Here is a 15957-nt window from a genome sequence, read left to right as displayed (position 1 = left end):
GTTTTTTTCCTAATAGATATTGGTACGATCAACAACTTTGCTTCTATGATGCATTACAAAATCTTTATCGTTTTCATGTTATTTGTAATAGAGTTTATGAGTGTCTTGGCCCCTAATTTAAGGGGCCAGCCCCTATTTCTTGATTTTGTTGAAAAGAACTTTCGCTTATCTACCTTCTTTGTTATATATGTTTTGACAAAATATCAACTCATAAAAAGATACAGATCAAAACGTATGAAAAATTTGATTCGAAATTCGTACCTAATTTTCGAGCCTAGGCGAGCTCATAGAAATGGCGCCACTGGCGCCAAAAAACTACATTGTGCACAACTTCAACCTATGGTCTACCTATCCTGAAAATTTCATATTCCTATCTCTGATAGTCTCTGAGTTTATGTCTGCACAAAATGGGTCGTAAAAACTGACAAAATCGGCCGTAAATCGGAACCGGAAGTGCCGATTTCAAAATTTCAAAAAACTTCTAGAATTATGACCACTGGCTATCATCTGAGAAAAAATGGTTGAAATCGGCCGAATAGTTTTCGAGAAATCGCGTGCACAAAATTTGTGGAAAAAAATAATAATAACTAGATACGATCTCGTTACGATTAACGAGTAGGTCTTCCGTTCAATTTTTAAACGATACGATTAAAATATAAATGAAATTTCAAATTTCCCCCTCAACCACTCCCTTTCAGATAATGCATACGATTGTCAATATCCCTTGAAATGCTTAACAAAGAGTTTTGCTTTTTCACATACAGCACATTTAAGGTTTAAGATTTTAGTCCCCTAAAATCCCTAATTACGTTATTAATTGGTTTAGAAATTCGTTTTACAAAGTGCTATTGTTACGACCAACAACTTTGTTTCTATAATGCATTACAAAATCTTTATCGTTTTTAAGTTATTTGTAATTGACTTTACGAGTATCTTGGCCCCTAATTTAAGGGGCCAGTCCTATTTTCTTGAGTTCATTTGAACGGTCTCACGAATACTAACATTTTTTGTTCTTACACTTATCTAGAATTGTTGTTCATTTTTTAGATACAAATGATTGAATATTTTAGGGGCCAGCCCTTTAGATCCTTAATGGGGACAGACATTGGTGTTTTGATTAATGGAATCGATTAAAATCATCAATGCAAGCATTTCTCTTCAACAATGCTAAACAAAATATGTCTATTTTTCTAGATAAATGTTGTCAAAGTTTTAGTACTTTGGCCCCTAAAAATCCCTAATTACGTAATAAATGGGCGTAGCAACGATCTTGCCTGATAGATATTATTACGGTCAACAACTTTGCTTCTGTAATGCATTACAAAATCTTTATCGTTTTGAAGTTATTTGTAATAGAGTTTATGAGTGTCTTGGCCCCTAATTTAAGGGGCCAGCCCCTATTTCTTGACTTTGTTGGAAAGGACTTTTGATTATCTACCACTTTTGTTATATATGTTTTAACAAAATATCAACTCATAAAAAGATACAGATCAAAACGTATGAAAAATTTGATTCGAAATTCGTACCCAATTTTCGAGCCTAGGCGAGCTCATAGAAATGGCGCCACTGGCGCTAAAAAACTACATTGTGCACAACTTTAACCTATGGTCTACCTATCCTGAAAATTTCATATTCCTATCTCTGATAGTCTCTGAGTTTATGTCTGCACAAAATGGGTCGTAAAAACTGACAAAATCGGCCGTAAATCGGAACCGGAAGTGCCGATTTCAAAATTAAAAAAAACTTCTAGAATTATGACCACTGGCAATCATCTGTGAAAAAATGGTTGAAATCGGCCGAATAGTTTTCGAGATATCGCGTGCACAAAATTTTGGGAAAAAAATAATAATAATAAGAAACAGTACGAAAACTATAAGGTCTTCCGCTGGAAACGGAAGACCTTAACTAGATACGATCTCGTTACGAGTAACGAGTAGGTCTTCCGTTCAATTTTTTAAACGATTCGATTAAAATATCAATGAAATTTCAGAATTCTCCCTCAACCACTTCATTTTAGATAATGTATACGATTGTCAATATCCTTTAAAATACTTTAGAAAGTGTTTTGCTTTTTCAGATACAGCACATTAAAGATTTAAGGTTTTAGTCCCTGAAAATCCATAAATACGTCATCAATTGGTCGGGCAATGAGTTTTACAAACTGATATTGTTTCGATCAACAACTTTGTTTCTATAATATATTACACAATCTTCATCGTTTTTAAGGTATGTGTAAACGACTTTACCAGTGTCTTGGTCCCTAATTGAAGGGGCCAGCCCCTTTTTCTTCCGTTTATTCGAAAGGTCTCACGAATACTAACATATTTTGTTCTTACACGCATCTAAAATTGTTGTTCATTTTTGAGATACAAATGATTGCATATTTTAGGGGCCAGCCCTCTAAATCCTTAATGGGGACAGAAATTCGTGTTTTCACATGTGGAATCCATTTAAATCATAAATTCAAACATTTTCTCTTCTATGATGTCTAACAAAATATTTCTACTTCTCTAGTTATATTGCGTCAAAGTTTAAGTTCTTTGGCCCCTAAAAATCCCTAATTACGTAATAAATGGGCGTGGCAATATTTTTTTCTAATAGATATTAGTACGATCAACAACTTTGCTTCTATAATGCATTACAAAATCTTTATCGTTTTTAAGTTATTTGGAATAGAGTTTAAGAGTGCCTTGGCCTCTAAAAAAAGGGGCCAGCCCCTTTTTCTTGATTTTATACGAAAGGTCTCATGAATACAAATATTTTTTGTTCTTACACCCATGTAAAATTGTTGATCATTTCTGAGATACAAATGATTGAATATTTTAGGGGCCAGCCCTCTAGATCCTTAATGGGGACAGAAATTCGTGTTTTGATAAGTGGAATCAATTTAAATTATTTATTCAAACATTTTCTCTTCTATGATGTCTAACAAAATATGTATACTTCTCTAGTTATTTTTCGTCAAAGTTTAAGTACTTTGGCCCCTAATAATCCCTAATTACGTAATAAATGGGCGTGGCAATGATTTTTCCTAATAGATATTGGTACGATCAACAACTTTGCTTCTATAATGCATTACAAAATCTTTATCGTTTTTAAGTTATTTGTAATAGAGTTTATGAGTGCCTTGGCCCCTAAAAAAAGGGGCCAGCCCCTTTTTCTTGATTTTATACGAAAGGTCTCATGAATACTAACATTTTTTGTTCTTACATCCATCTAAAATTGTTGATCACTTTTGAGATACAAATGATTGAATATTTTAGGGGCCAGCCCTCTAGATCCTTAATGGGGACAGAAATGCGTGTTTTGATATGTGGAATCAATTTAAATCATTTATTCAAACATTTTCTCTTCTATGATGTCTAACAAAATATGTATACTTCTCTAGTTATTTTTCGTCAAAGTTTAAGTACTTTGGCCCCCTAAAAATCCCTAATTACGTAATAAATGGGCGTGGCAATGCTTTTTTCCTAATAGATATTGGTACGATCAACAACTTTGCTTCTATAATGCATTACAAAATCTTTATCGTTTTTATGTTATTTGTAATAGAGTTTATGAGTGTCTTGGTCCCTAATTTAAGGGGCCAGCCCCTATTTCTTGATTTTGTTGAAAAGAACTTTTGATTATCTACCTTTTTTGTTATATATGTTTTAACAAAATATCAACACATAAAAAGATACAGATCAAAACGTATGAAAAATTTGATTCGAAATTCGTACCCAATTTTCGAGCCCAGGCGAGCTCATAGAAATGGCGCCACTGGCGCCAAAAAACTACATTGTGCACAACTTCAACCTATGGTCTACCTATCCTGAAAATTTCATATTCATATCTCTGATAGTCTCTGAGTTTTTGTCTGCACAAAATGGGTCGTAAAAACTGACAAAATCGGCCGTAAATCGGAACCGGAAGTGCCGATTTCAAAATTTCAAAAAACTTCTAGAATTATGACCACTGGCTATCATCTGAGAAAAAATGGTCGAAATCGGCCGAATAGTTTTCGAGAAATCGCGTGCACAAAATTCGTGGAAAAAAAAAATAATAATAATAATAACTAGAGCAAAGCTCGTTGCAAAGCAACGAGTGGGTTTTCCGCTAATGTCGAAAGCAACGCTAGAAGTACGTCTAAGAAGCAGAGTTCTTAATCTAGTAACAAAGAAACCTAAGTACAAAAAGATAAAAAAAAAATCGAATGATTCTTGGTAAAACTTAACATGATCCGAATGTTTTTAAGTACGACTTAACCAAAAACCCTTAACCATTTCAAGAACGACGTAAGAAAAAAAACCAATGTGTTTAAGTACGACTTAACAAATTTGACTTCATTTTAGGTACAAGTTTACTTTACCTTGAACTAACATCTTTTTTCTTAACCCAGAATGCAAAATTAAAATTTATGTAAAAAATCAATTTTGTTTAAAACATAATTCTGAGCAACTTTTCCTCTTCACTGCTTTTCAAAAGGTTGACCTTTCGTACTGTGTGCTCGTTGCGTCATTAATTGTCAGAAACTTATCGATGTTAAGTTTACTTTACTGTACTTCTGTGAATATTTTCTATGTAAAATTACTATGAACCAGACAACATTGAAATGGTGAACATTTCAAAGGGCCCCGCTTATGTTATTTCAGAGAATTCTGCTTTGACCTTGACCTATAACTTGAAATTTTTCCAGCTGGCATAGAACTTTTAATTCAATTTCATTCCCCCTAACATAGATGCATTTTTGTTCAATCTGACCAAGATTAAGCATATTTGGAAAATAATCTACTATTTAAAACTAATTTTAAAAAGATCTGCTATGACCTTCACATTGACAGACTTGGTTCAAGGTCACTGCACGCCATTAACCAATAAACTCTGTAAAGGTAAAATATTAGCCAAATAGGGGCTAAAAGGAGAGTATATCTATGCTCTTAAAATATGGATTTTTGTGTGATCTGATATGACCTTGACTCTTCATCTACAAATATCATTCGAGGTCATTGCATATATTTTGAACAAAGGCATCATGTGGGTAAAATATGAGGCTGAATGGAGCAAAGGGAGAGAAGATATACTCCGGACAAGGATTTTTAAAAATATAATTCTGATATGACCTTCACAGTTTCTTTTCACTGAAAATAGGTTCAAGGTCACTACACACCCTTTCACCCTTTACTCAAAAGCTCTGCTTATGTGAAGTCTGAGCCAAATAGGGGTTAGTAGAAATTATATTTGCTCTCAAAAAAGGATATTTGCATGATCCGATATGATCTTCACCCGTTACCTAGAAATTTCATGCAAGGTCACTGCACATCGTTTAACCATAGAGACACTCTGTGAGTATTAGCCAGATTGGACCAAAGGGAAAAAAGATATGCCCCAGACAAGGATTTTATATATATAATTCTGCTATGACCTTAACCTTATACCAAAAAACATGGTTCAAGGTCACTGCACATCCTTCAACCAAAGGAACCCTGTGGATGAGGTATGAGCCAGATTTGGCCAAGGGGAGAGAAGCTATGCTCCTGTCAAGCAATCTCGGATGGACAGACTGACAAATTGATCACTAGAAGGCGCCCGCATAAACATGCCTTTTTATCTAAAATAGTATCCATGCTATCTGCCCATGGTGAATAGTCATCAAAACCATTCATTAGCAGAATTTGATTTCCCTCCTTTTTAAGGTGGTATTGGACATCTGTCGATATTAATGTGGATTAAAGTACATGTACTATATAATTGAAAACTTTTCACCGGTTTAGAATTTTCAAATTTTACAATATTTAACCAAAAAATAGCTTTTAAAAATATTTGAAAAGGTAAAAATTGTAAAAACCCCAGCGGGATTCGAACTCATGACTTACAGGTTCCTAGTAAACCCTCTAACCCACTGTGCTAAGGAGTTAGGTGACCATTTTTGAGAAGAAACTACATGTACTTATATAATTACACTTTATTTTATTGTTTATTTCGATAAACAATACGTCACAACATGGAAGTGTCCCATATCACCTTAAACTCGGAACACCTCTGACCTAATAAGATCGCCGCATTAAATACAAAGTTTGATTTAACTCTAATTTGTTTATCATCAAGAAATTCTGCATCGCTGACAAATAAAGTTTTCTTCTGTATAATGAAATACCAATTAACTGACTATTCGGACAATAGCAAGTTTATTGTCCCATTCCACAGCTACTATTTCCCTTGGCTTTGCCTCATTAAATATTTGCTGTCTTGAGGGACAATAAACTTGCTATTGTCCTCATACCCAGTAAATACTAAATAGGCATATAATATCCCATCCACCTACATTTCATGTTATATAACCTCCCGTTTGTAACCTTCAATTTCACTGTAAAGTCAACATATCTGTCATAGCCGCAAGTTTCACAATTTATTTCTGCTTCTCATGTACCGGTACTTAAAATTAGAGGCTTTAATATTGCTTACCAATTCCAACAACAGACATCCCTCTAACTATTGGTAATCATTAAAATTCATTTCATGAATCTACGCAACAATGATAAACCTTCAAGTACAGTCACTCTCAATTTTACAGAAATATTGATGGTACTTTATCCGAGACTGTTCCTTGTATCTTTAACTTAGTACACTAACATTTTTATGAAAAGACGGGTTTGTCTTAGAATAAGAAAGCTAATGCAATTCTGAGAAAAAGAATACCACATATTGCCAATTCCATTGAGGTTTAATAAAAATATGGCCATTTAAGTGAACCCACCATTTCCAATTTCCTTAAGTAAACACAGATTTACAGGGTTCTCCATAGTAAAACATCTTTATCTGACCTTTTAGAGGTCAACTTTTGTTCAACCACCTTTAAAAAGAAACCTTATTCAATACAACATATGCCTACATGATATAATTATGATAAAAGCTTCACATCACTTAGAAATACCCTTACATGTATACCCCCCACCCCCCAATCTTTTGATTTTCATAAAAAGTCATGGTTTGAAATGTTTTACCTAATTTTATGAAACATGTGGCAATTTCCTTGAGTCATTTCTCACACATATTTGAAAACAATCATCAATGATTCTAAAATGTGATCTTTATTTGTTTATTGTATGATTTGTACCATTTTAATTAACAAATAGACAGCTGTCCTGCTTGTGATTTCTTGTTTTCATGAAAAAAGTAAGCTAACAATCATATTTAGTGAATATCTAATCTATTCTGATTTCTAGTCTTCTTCTAACCATGCTAAAACAGTAAGTTACAACCTACAAGTTAGACATCTGCCTTAAATTAGAATTAAATTCAAACACACCCAGGTAGCTGGAGACAGAGTTGATTTCAATGAAAAATGTTCAAATTTGACATGTTTTTCTACTTTTTTATGCATATATACCTTAGAAAGGTAGAAATAGGTTGTTTCTTGTTCATTTCAAAAGTAATTATCATAGCAGATGTTATTTCAAAGTCAAATGTACATTTACATATCCTACATGTAATCTTAATGCAGACAATTAAATAGAAGGGGGGGGGGGGTTTCAATTATGTAAACACATCTAAATATCTTTATGAAATAAAAAATAAAGGAAACATAATTGTATACTTTTATTGAAAAACAAATTTTCACAGCAATTATGAATTTCTTTAAACAGCCTTAATTTTGTTTTCATAATTTCTTATCAAACACAAACCACAACATGGCATGATGCTTTCTTCAAGTTCCATTATTGTTCATGCATTATGGGATTTAATTTGAATTACCAGTAAATAGTCTGTAGAACACAAGGAATATGCATGTGGATAGAGGTGACAGGTTAATCTCAGGAGCTGACCCACAAGAATCAACAGGTACCGGTAAAAGCCATGTGGTAACAAGAGTCTGTTTTGAGCTGAAATAAATAAAAAAAATAATTAGCTGTGTTTACATACATGTACTAGTAATAGCTGTGTTTACATTAACATATGCATAGTATTTCTGTAAAAAATACACTGACCATGCAGTGTAATAAGTATGACCTATCCCAATACATGACATAACATTTAGGCAGTTCAAGATCAAAAATTTGCATATCAAGTCATAATATAATATTAAAAAATTTTCATAGGTATAAACACTTATCAAATTGAGAAAGAGAGAGAGTTTGAGAGAGAGAGAGTTTATTACCATACTTGTAGTGCAACAGTCAATATTTCAATTCGTAAATTACAAACGAATATTACCCACCGAACAGCGTCAAAGTACATGTACTGGTATTAGCTTCTGGTATACCATTTTTTATCAATTCTACTGTGTATTTTTTGTTTGCAAATAAATTTAGCGAGGGTTTTTGTTTATTTTCTTATAAATTACATGTTTTAAAAACAATACTACGTGTAATAAGCATAAAACATGTATGAGTAAACTTAATGAAGAATTTTTAATAGATTATTTTTCAAAGAATGTGGTACATTACATGTATGTCAATCTTTATAAAACTAGCGTATATTTCGTGCGCCATAAATTGCAAGTTTTTTGTAAATATCATTTACTTGCATGATAGGTATATATGGTCTAACCAAAATTTTCTTCATAAAGCTACAGCTGTATGTACCACATATATGTTTTGTCACAAGTATACATTTTAAAAAAAAATACCCAAATTCCAACAGTTTAAATAAACTCAACTCATTCTCTGATAAGTTCATTGTGTTTTGTGCGTGCATATCTTATTTGTCTGCTGCAACAGCAGCCAATCAGCGGTAAGCTGAATCCACAAAAAGAAAGTTTGTGTTTTAGGAGCGGGTAAATTGTTTATGCGACACTGTCAAGAAAACCACACCAAATAATGACAAGAAACATAAATATTCACTTAAATGTATTCTGTTGTAAAGTAAAGGTTTTTAACACTTATTGCATCTTGCAAAACATGTGATGACCTTAATCATCTGTCATATATCTGATATACATGTATATGTAAAAGATGGGAGAAATAACGACGGAACAAAGTGGGATTCGAACCTGGCCTTCTGAATCTCTAGTCAAGTGCTCTACCAACTGAGCTACATGTATCTGGCACCGGTATTCAAACCAGTCTGACCGTCACATTCCTCCCCCTTAAATGATCTTCACCCTCGAAGATCATCCCTGGCAGGATCGAATTAACCTGTTAGTTCCAGGGGTTGGTCACAACACCAATATTGTAACAGGATGGAAGAAATAATGAAGGGATTTGAACCTGGGCCCCCTGAATCTCTAGTCAAGTGCTCTACCAACTGAGCTATCTGGCACTGGTATTCAAACCGGTCTGATCGTCATATATATAAAGAATTATTTTAAACAATGTTGTTCAATTAAAAATAACACTCGCAACCTTCAGTTTTTGTCTGTAATTAATCAATATTGGCGTGCGATCAGTTCTCGCCGAGTACCATTTCTCACCAGTGCATTGTTATGTCATTTTATCAACACATAAAATTATATACGAAAATATGATGTAACAGTGCACCAGCGAGAAATGGTCCTCGGCGAGAACTGCTCGCACGCCAGTACTGCCAGTAGTCAGATTAAAAAAAGAGAATAAAATTTTTTATCTAAAACATTAACAAGGACAATTTAAGTACACATCATAACTGCTAAACAAGAAAAATTATGTGAACTGGTAGAATGGTAGGCATAGTTCTAACTTGTAACCTACATGTACAAGTACATGTACCGGGTACCCGTTGGTCTGCTATACCTCTTTAATGATACAATGATCGGCATCATAAAGATATTAAAGTCATGTTTTAACTCTGAAGTCTGAAGTATACAATTTATTTACTTGAAGTTATGTCTACAGGGTATTCATGACTACATTTGGAGTCCTCTGCACAAGAATATACATGTATGATATGTTTCTATAATATAATTTGACCCTGCTTTGAATTTTGAGTTGAAAATTCACAATCTGTTATTTTTTTAAATAGATAAATTCAGTTACCCTTTCCAGTCCCCCATGAACCTCGAGCGAGTCTAAACATCCATGAAACATGTAAAAATTACACGTTAGTAAACAAACACCCCACCATAACAAAAACATCTAACAGTGTGCACGTACTTACATGTACATCTATACTATATACTAAATTTTAACCAGTTAACAAGAAACTTTAAAAGGAGTAAAAGCCTCACCTTCTTCAGTAACATCCACATAAATCACACACTTTAATGTCCATCTTTTCTCCTTTATTACTCGTAGCTTATCAACGGCTGATCGTCGACAGAAGTGTGGCTGTCAGAATTTCCTTGTAAACGATTCACACGAGAAAAATATCCTCCTTAAACAAATATGTAGTATTGTTCCCTGTGCATGTTCATATGTTTCACAGCAAATTGAAAATGCATGTGTACACCGAAAGAATACACAACTTCTCTTCTGCATTACGGCTCTCTCTTTCCTACAATGCCGTTCGTTACTGTTTACATTCGGCGCGCGCGCGCGGGGGTCACAAACAGGGGCGCCCCGACAAATAGTCGCACATAGAACGTTTAAATAATGTGTGTTCATTGAATTCATAAATGATATAGATGAAAAAAATGAAATTGAATCACAACAAGACGCAACACAACGTAATGCAGTAAATGCCTGGGCCTTAATGTGGCATTTGTTCGCTTGTGTGTCTATGTAGACATATTAACTCGTTCATGTACGATTCTCACATATTTGTTTTATGAAATTTAAAAAAAAATATAGGACAGAACTTGCTTAATTTGATACCAAATGACAATATTTAATATATTAACAATAACTAAATTAATTTTTTTTCATAAAATGATAACGATTTTTGCTATCAGAAAAATACGTGTATGAGCTGCTGACCCCTAATTATAGGGGCCAGCCCTTTTTTCTTAATTTTAAATGAAAGCTCTCGTTATTCTAAACAACTTTTGTTCTATATGTATTAACAAAATATTTTTAGTTTAAAGGTTATAATACAAAAAGCAACAAAATTTCAGCCCCGAAAAAATCTTAAACTTTGGCGACAAATAGCTCAAAAACTAACAAAGAAATTACCAAAATGTTCATGCCAGCAAAATTATAAAATGTTACCGACAATTTCGCCAAATTTCATGCATCTATCATCTGTAGTTCCCGAGATCAACTCTGGACAAAAGACCCCCCAATTTTCAATTAAAGGGCAATAACTCATAACCGGAAGTAAATTTTAAAAATTTGAAAAAAACGTCTAGAGATATTAATATCATCTACATACCCTGAAAGTTTCATAGCAATCAGACAAAAAATCTTCGAGAAATCTCGTGCACAAAATTTGCGGGAAAAAAAAAAATAATAATAAGAAACAGTAGAATAACAGAAGGGTTTTCCGTTGAAAAACGGAAAACCCTAATAATAACTAGATACGATCTCGTTACGAGTAACGAGTAGGTCTTCCGTTTAATTTTTTAAACGATTCGATTAAAATATCAATGAAATTTCAGAATTCTCCCTCAACCACCTCCTTTTAGATAATGTATACGATTGTCAATATCCTTTAAAATGCTTAACAAAGAGTTTTGCTTTTTAACATACAGCACATTAAAGATTTAATATTTTAGTCCCCTAAAATCTCTAATTACGTCATCAATGGGTTTGGAAATGAGTTTTACAAACAGATATTGCTGCTATCAACAACATTGCTTCTATAATGCATTACAAAATCTTGATCATTTTTAAGGTATGAGTAATTGAGTTTAGGAGTCTATTGGCCTCTAATTTAAGGGGCCAGCCCCTTTTTCTTGATTTTATACGAAAGGTCTCATGAATACTAACATTTTTTGTTCTTACGTATACATCCATCTAAAATTGTTGATCACTTTTGAGATACAAATGATTGAATATTTTAGGGGCCAGCCCTCTAGATCCTTAATGGGGACAAAAATTCGTCTTTTGATAAATGGAATCAATTTAAATCATTTTTTCAAACATTTTCTCTTCTATGATGTCTAACAAAATATGTATATTCTCTAGTTATTTTTCGTCAAAGTTTAAGTACTTTGGCACCTAAAAATCCCTAATTACGTAATAAATGGGCGTGGCAATGATTTTTTCAAATAGATATTGGTACGATCAACAACTTTGCTTCTATAATGCATTACAAAATCTTAATCGTTTTTAAGTTACTTGTAATAGAGTTTACGAAGGCCTTGGCCCCTAAAAAAAGGGGCCAGCCCCTTTTTCTTGATTTGTATGAAAAGGTCTTAAGAATACAAATATTTTTTGTTCTTACACCCATGTGAAATTGTTGATCATTTTTGAGATACAAATGATTGAATATTTTAGGGGCCAGCCCTCTAGATCCTTAATGGGGACAGAAAATCGTGTTTTGATAAGTGGAATCAATTTAAATCATTTTTTCAAACATTTTCTCTTCTATGATGTCTAACAAAATATGTATACTTCTCTAGTTATTTTTCGTCAAAGTTTAAGTACTTTGGCCCCTAAAAATCCCTAATTACGTAATAAAAGGGCGTGGCAATAATTTTTTCAAATAGATATTGGTACGATCAACAACTTTGCTTCTATAATGCATTACAAAATCTTTATCGTTTTTAAGTTATTCGTAATAGAGTTTATGACTGTCTTGGCCCCTAATTTAAGGGGCCAGCCCCTATTTCTTGATTTTGTTGAAAAAAACTTTTGATTATCTACCACTTTTGTTATATATGTTTTAACAAAATATCAACTCATAAAAAGATACAGATCAAAACGTATGAAAAATTTGATTCGAAATTCGTACCCAATTTTCGAGCCTATGCGAGCTCAAAGAAATGGCGCCACTGGCGCAAAAAAACTACATTGTGCACAACTTCAACCTATAGTCTACCTATCCTGAAAATTTCATATTCCTATCTCTGATAGTCTCTGAGTTTATGTCTGCACAAAATTAGTCGTAAAAACTTACAAAATCGGCCGTAAATCGGAACCGGAAGTGCCGATTTCAAAATTTAAAAAAACTTCTAGAATTATGACCACTGGCAATCATCTGAGAAAAAATGGTCGAAATCGGCCGAATAGTTTTCGAGAAATCGCGTGCACAAAATTCGTGGAAAAAAATAATAATAACTAGATACGATCTCGTTACGAGTAACGAGTAGGTCTTCCGTTCAATTTTTAAACGATAAGATTAAAATATCAATGGAAATTTAGAATTCCCCTCTTAACCACTCCCTCTCAGAAAATGCATACCATTGTCAATATCCCTTGAAATGCTTAACAAAGAGTTTTGCTTTTTCACATACAGCATATTTAAGGTTTAAGATTTTAGTCCCATAAAATCTCTAATTACGTCATCAATTGGTTTGGAAATGAGTTTTACAAACTGATATTGTTACGACCAACAACTTTGTTTCTATAATGCATTACAAAATCTTGATCGTTTTTAAGATATGTATAATAGACTTTACGAGTGTCTTGGCCCCTAATTTAAGGGGCCAGCCCTTTTTCCTTGAGTTCATTAAAAAGGTCCCATGACTACTAACATTTTTTGATCTTACACTTATCTAGAATTGTTGTTCATTTTTAAGATACAAATGATTGAATATTTTAGGGGCCAGCCCTCTAGATCCTTAATGGGGACAGACATTGGTGTTTTGATTAATGGAATCGATTAAATTGATCAATGCAAACATTTTCTCTTTTACGATGCTTAACAAAATATGTCTCCTTTTCTAGATTTATTGCGTCAAAGTTTAAGGACTTTGGCCCCTAAAAATCCCTAATTACGTAATAAATTGGCGTGGCAATGATTTTTCCTGATAGATATTGTAACGATCAACAACTTTGCTTCTATAATGCATTACAAAATCTTTATCATTTTTAAGTTATCTGTAATAGAGTTTACGAGTCTCTTGGCCCCTGATTTAAGGGACCAGCCCCTTTTTCTTGAATTCAATCGAAAGGTCTTACAAATTTTAACATTTTTTGTTCTTACACCTATTTAAAATTGTTTATCATTTTTGAGATACAAATGTTTGAATATTTTAGGGGCCAGCCCTCTAGATCCCTAATGGGGATAGATATTGGTATTTTGATTAATGGAATCGATGAGAATCATCAGTGCAAGCAATTTCTCTTCTACAATGCTTAACAAAATATGTCTCCTTCTCTAGATATATTGCGTCAAAGTTTAAGTACTTTGACCCCTAAAAATCCCTAATTACGTAACAAATGGGCGTGGCAATAATATTTCCTGACAGATATTGCGACGATCAACAACTTTGCCTCTATAAAGCATTACAAAATCTTAATCGTTTTTAAGTTATTTGTATTAGAGTTTACAGGTGTCTTGGCCCCTAAATAAAGGAGCCAGCCCCTTTTTCTTGATTTTGTTGGGAAGAACTTTTAATTATCTACTACTTTTGTTATATATGTCTTATCAAAATATTAACTGATAAAAAGATACAGATCAAATTGTATGAAAAATTTGACGCAAAATTCGTACTTAATTTTCGAGCCTAGGCGAGCTCAAAGGAATGGCGCCACTGGCGCAAAAAAACGACTTTGTGCACAACTACAATCTATGGTCTACCTATCCTGAAAATTTTATACTTATATCTCTGATAGTCTCTGAGTTTATGTCTGCACAAAATGGGTCGTAAAAACTGACAAAATCGGCCGTAAATCGGAACCGGAAGTGACGATTTAAAAATTTCAAAAAACTTCTAGAATTATGACCATTGGCAATCATCTGTGAAAAATTGGTGGAAATCGGCCGAATAGTTTTTGAGATATCGCGTGCACAAAATTTGTGGAAAAAAAAAATAATAATAATAATAACTAGATCAAAGCTCGTTGCAAAGCAACGAGTGGGTCTTCCGGTAATGTCGGAAGTAAAGCAGGAAGTTCCTGTAAGAAGCAGAGCTCTTAAATCAACAACAAGAGTAACTAAAACAAAAAGATGAAAAAATCGAATTATTCCTGGTACGACTTAACAAAATCCGAATGATTTTAAGTATGAATTAACAAAAACCTTTCTGATTTCAAGAACGACTTGACAAAAAAAATCCGAATGTGTTCAAGCACGACTTAACAATTATTTTTGGTACGAATTAATTTTACTTTGAACATTACGCTATTTTTTAAACCAAGGACGCGGAATCAAAATTTCCGGAAAAATCAATTTTTAAACCCCGATATCTCTGTAATGCTTTGTTTGATTTTCAAACGGATTTCAGATTTGAATTCACCATGGCAAGTTCTATAAGACTGTAGTATTGTCTTATTTTGTTCAAAAAAATGAAAATTTCCAAAAATTGGAACTGCTTCCGGTTTTGAGCAAAATTGATGAACAAAATTTTAAACCCCCCAGTACATTATAGAATTGATACATCTATCATCAGTAAAAAATTCAAAGCGATATCTTTAAAGTTAACGGAGATCTCTTCCGGACAAAATCACTTTTTTTAAATTAAAAAATGGCCGCCAAATTTGAACGGAAGTGACGTAAATGCTGAAACTTTAACATCTTTGAGGCACGGTAAGTTTACAAAAGCTCTGAAAATTTCATTGAAATCGGATGAAAACTTTTTGAGATATAAAGCCGAGAAGGAGTCAGAAAAAAAATAAAAAATAAAATAATAATAAAAAGAAACCGAAGAAAAACAAGAGGGTCTTCCGTTGGAAACGGAAGACCCTAATAATAATAAGAAACAGTACGAAAACAATAAGGTCTTCCGTTGGAAACGGAAGACCTTAATAACTAGATACGATCTCGTTACGAGTAACGAGTAGGTCTTCCTTGCGATTTCTGTTTTTAATCATATCATGAATAATCGATATAATTTTAGAAATACCCCCCCCCCCCCCACACACACACACACACTTTCAGATAATTTATACAAATCCCTAATTACGTAATAAATGGACGTGGCTATTTTTTTTTCTAATAGATATTGGTATGATCAACAACTTTGCTTCTATAATGCATTACAAAATCTTTATCGTTTTTAAGGCATTTGTAATAGAG

General features: G+C 33.2%; 1 protein-coding gene and 1 long non-coding RNA gene across 2 annotated transcripts in view; one reads left to right on the top strand and one right to left on the bottom strand.

Annotated features, from left to right (window-relative positions):
* The window catches only part of LOC128160587 (uncharacterized), a 53510-nt gene that overhangs the window by 21577 nt on the left and 15976 nt on the right, over positions 1–15957 (top strand). The gene's annotated exons all lie outside the window — the stretch shown is intronic.
* On the bottom strand, positions 7566–10569 carry LOC128160588 (uncharacterized). Its single transcript, XR_008240304.1, has 2 exons — positions 10124–10569; positions 7566–7862 (listed from the first exon to the last, which is right to left on the bottom strand). It is a non-coding gene; the product is annotated as an uncharacterized LOC128160588 (long non-coding RNA).

The sequence above is a fragment of the Crassostrea angulata genome, chromosome 8 (assembly GCF_025612915.1).
Source record: "Crassostrea angulata isolate pt1a10 chromosome 8, ASM2561291v2, whole genome shotgun sequence".
NCBI classification, from domain to species: domain Eukaryota; kingdom Metazoa; phylum Mollusca; class Bivalvia; order Ostreida; family Ostreidae; genus Magallana; species Magallana angulata.
This window is presented reverse-complemented; position numbering and strand designations above follow the sequence as displayed.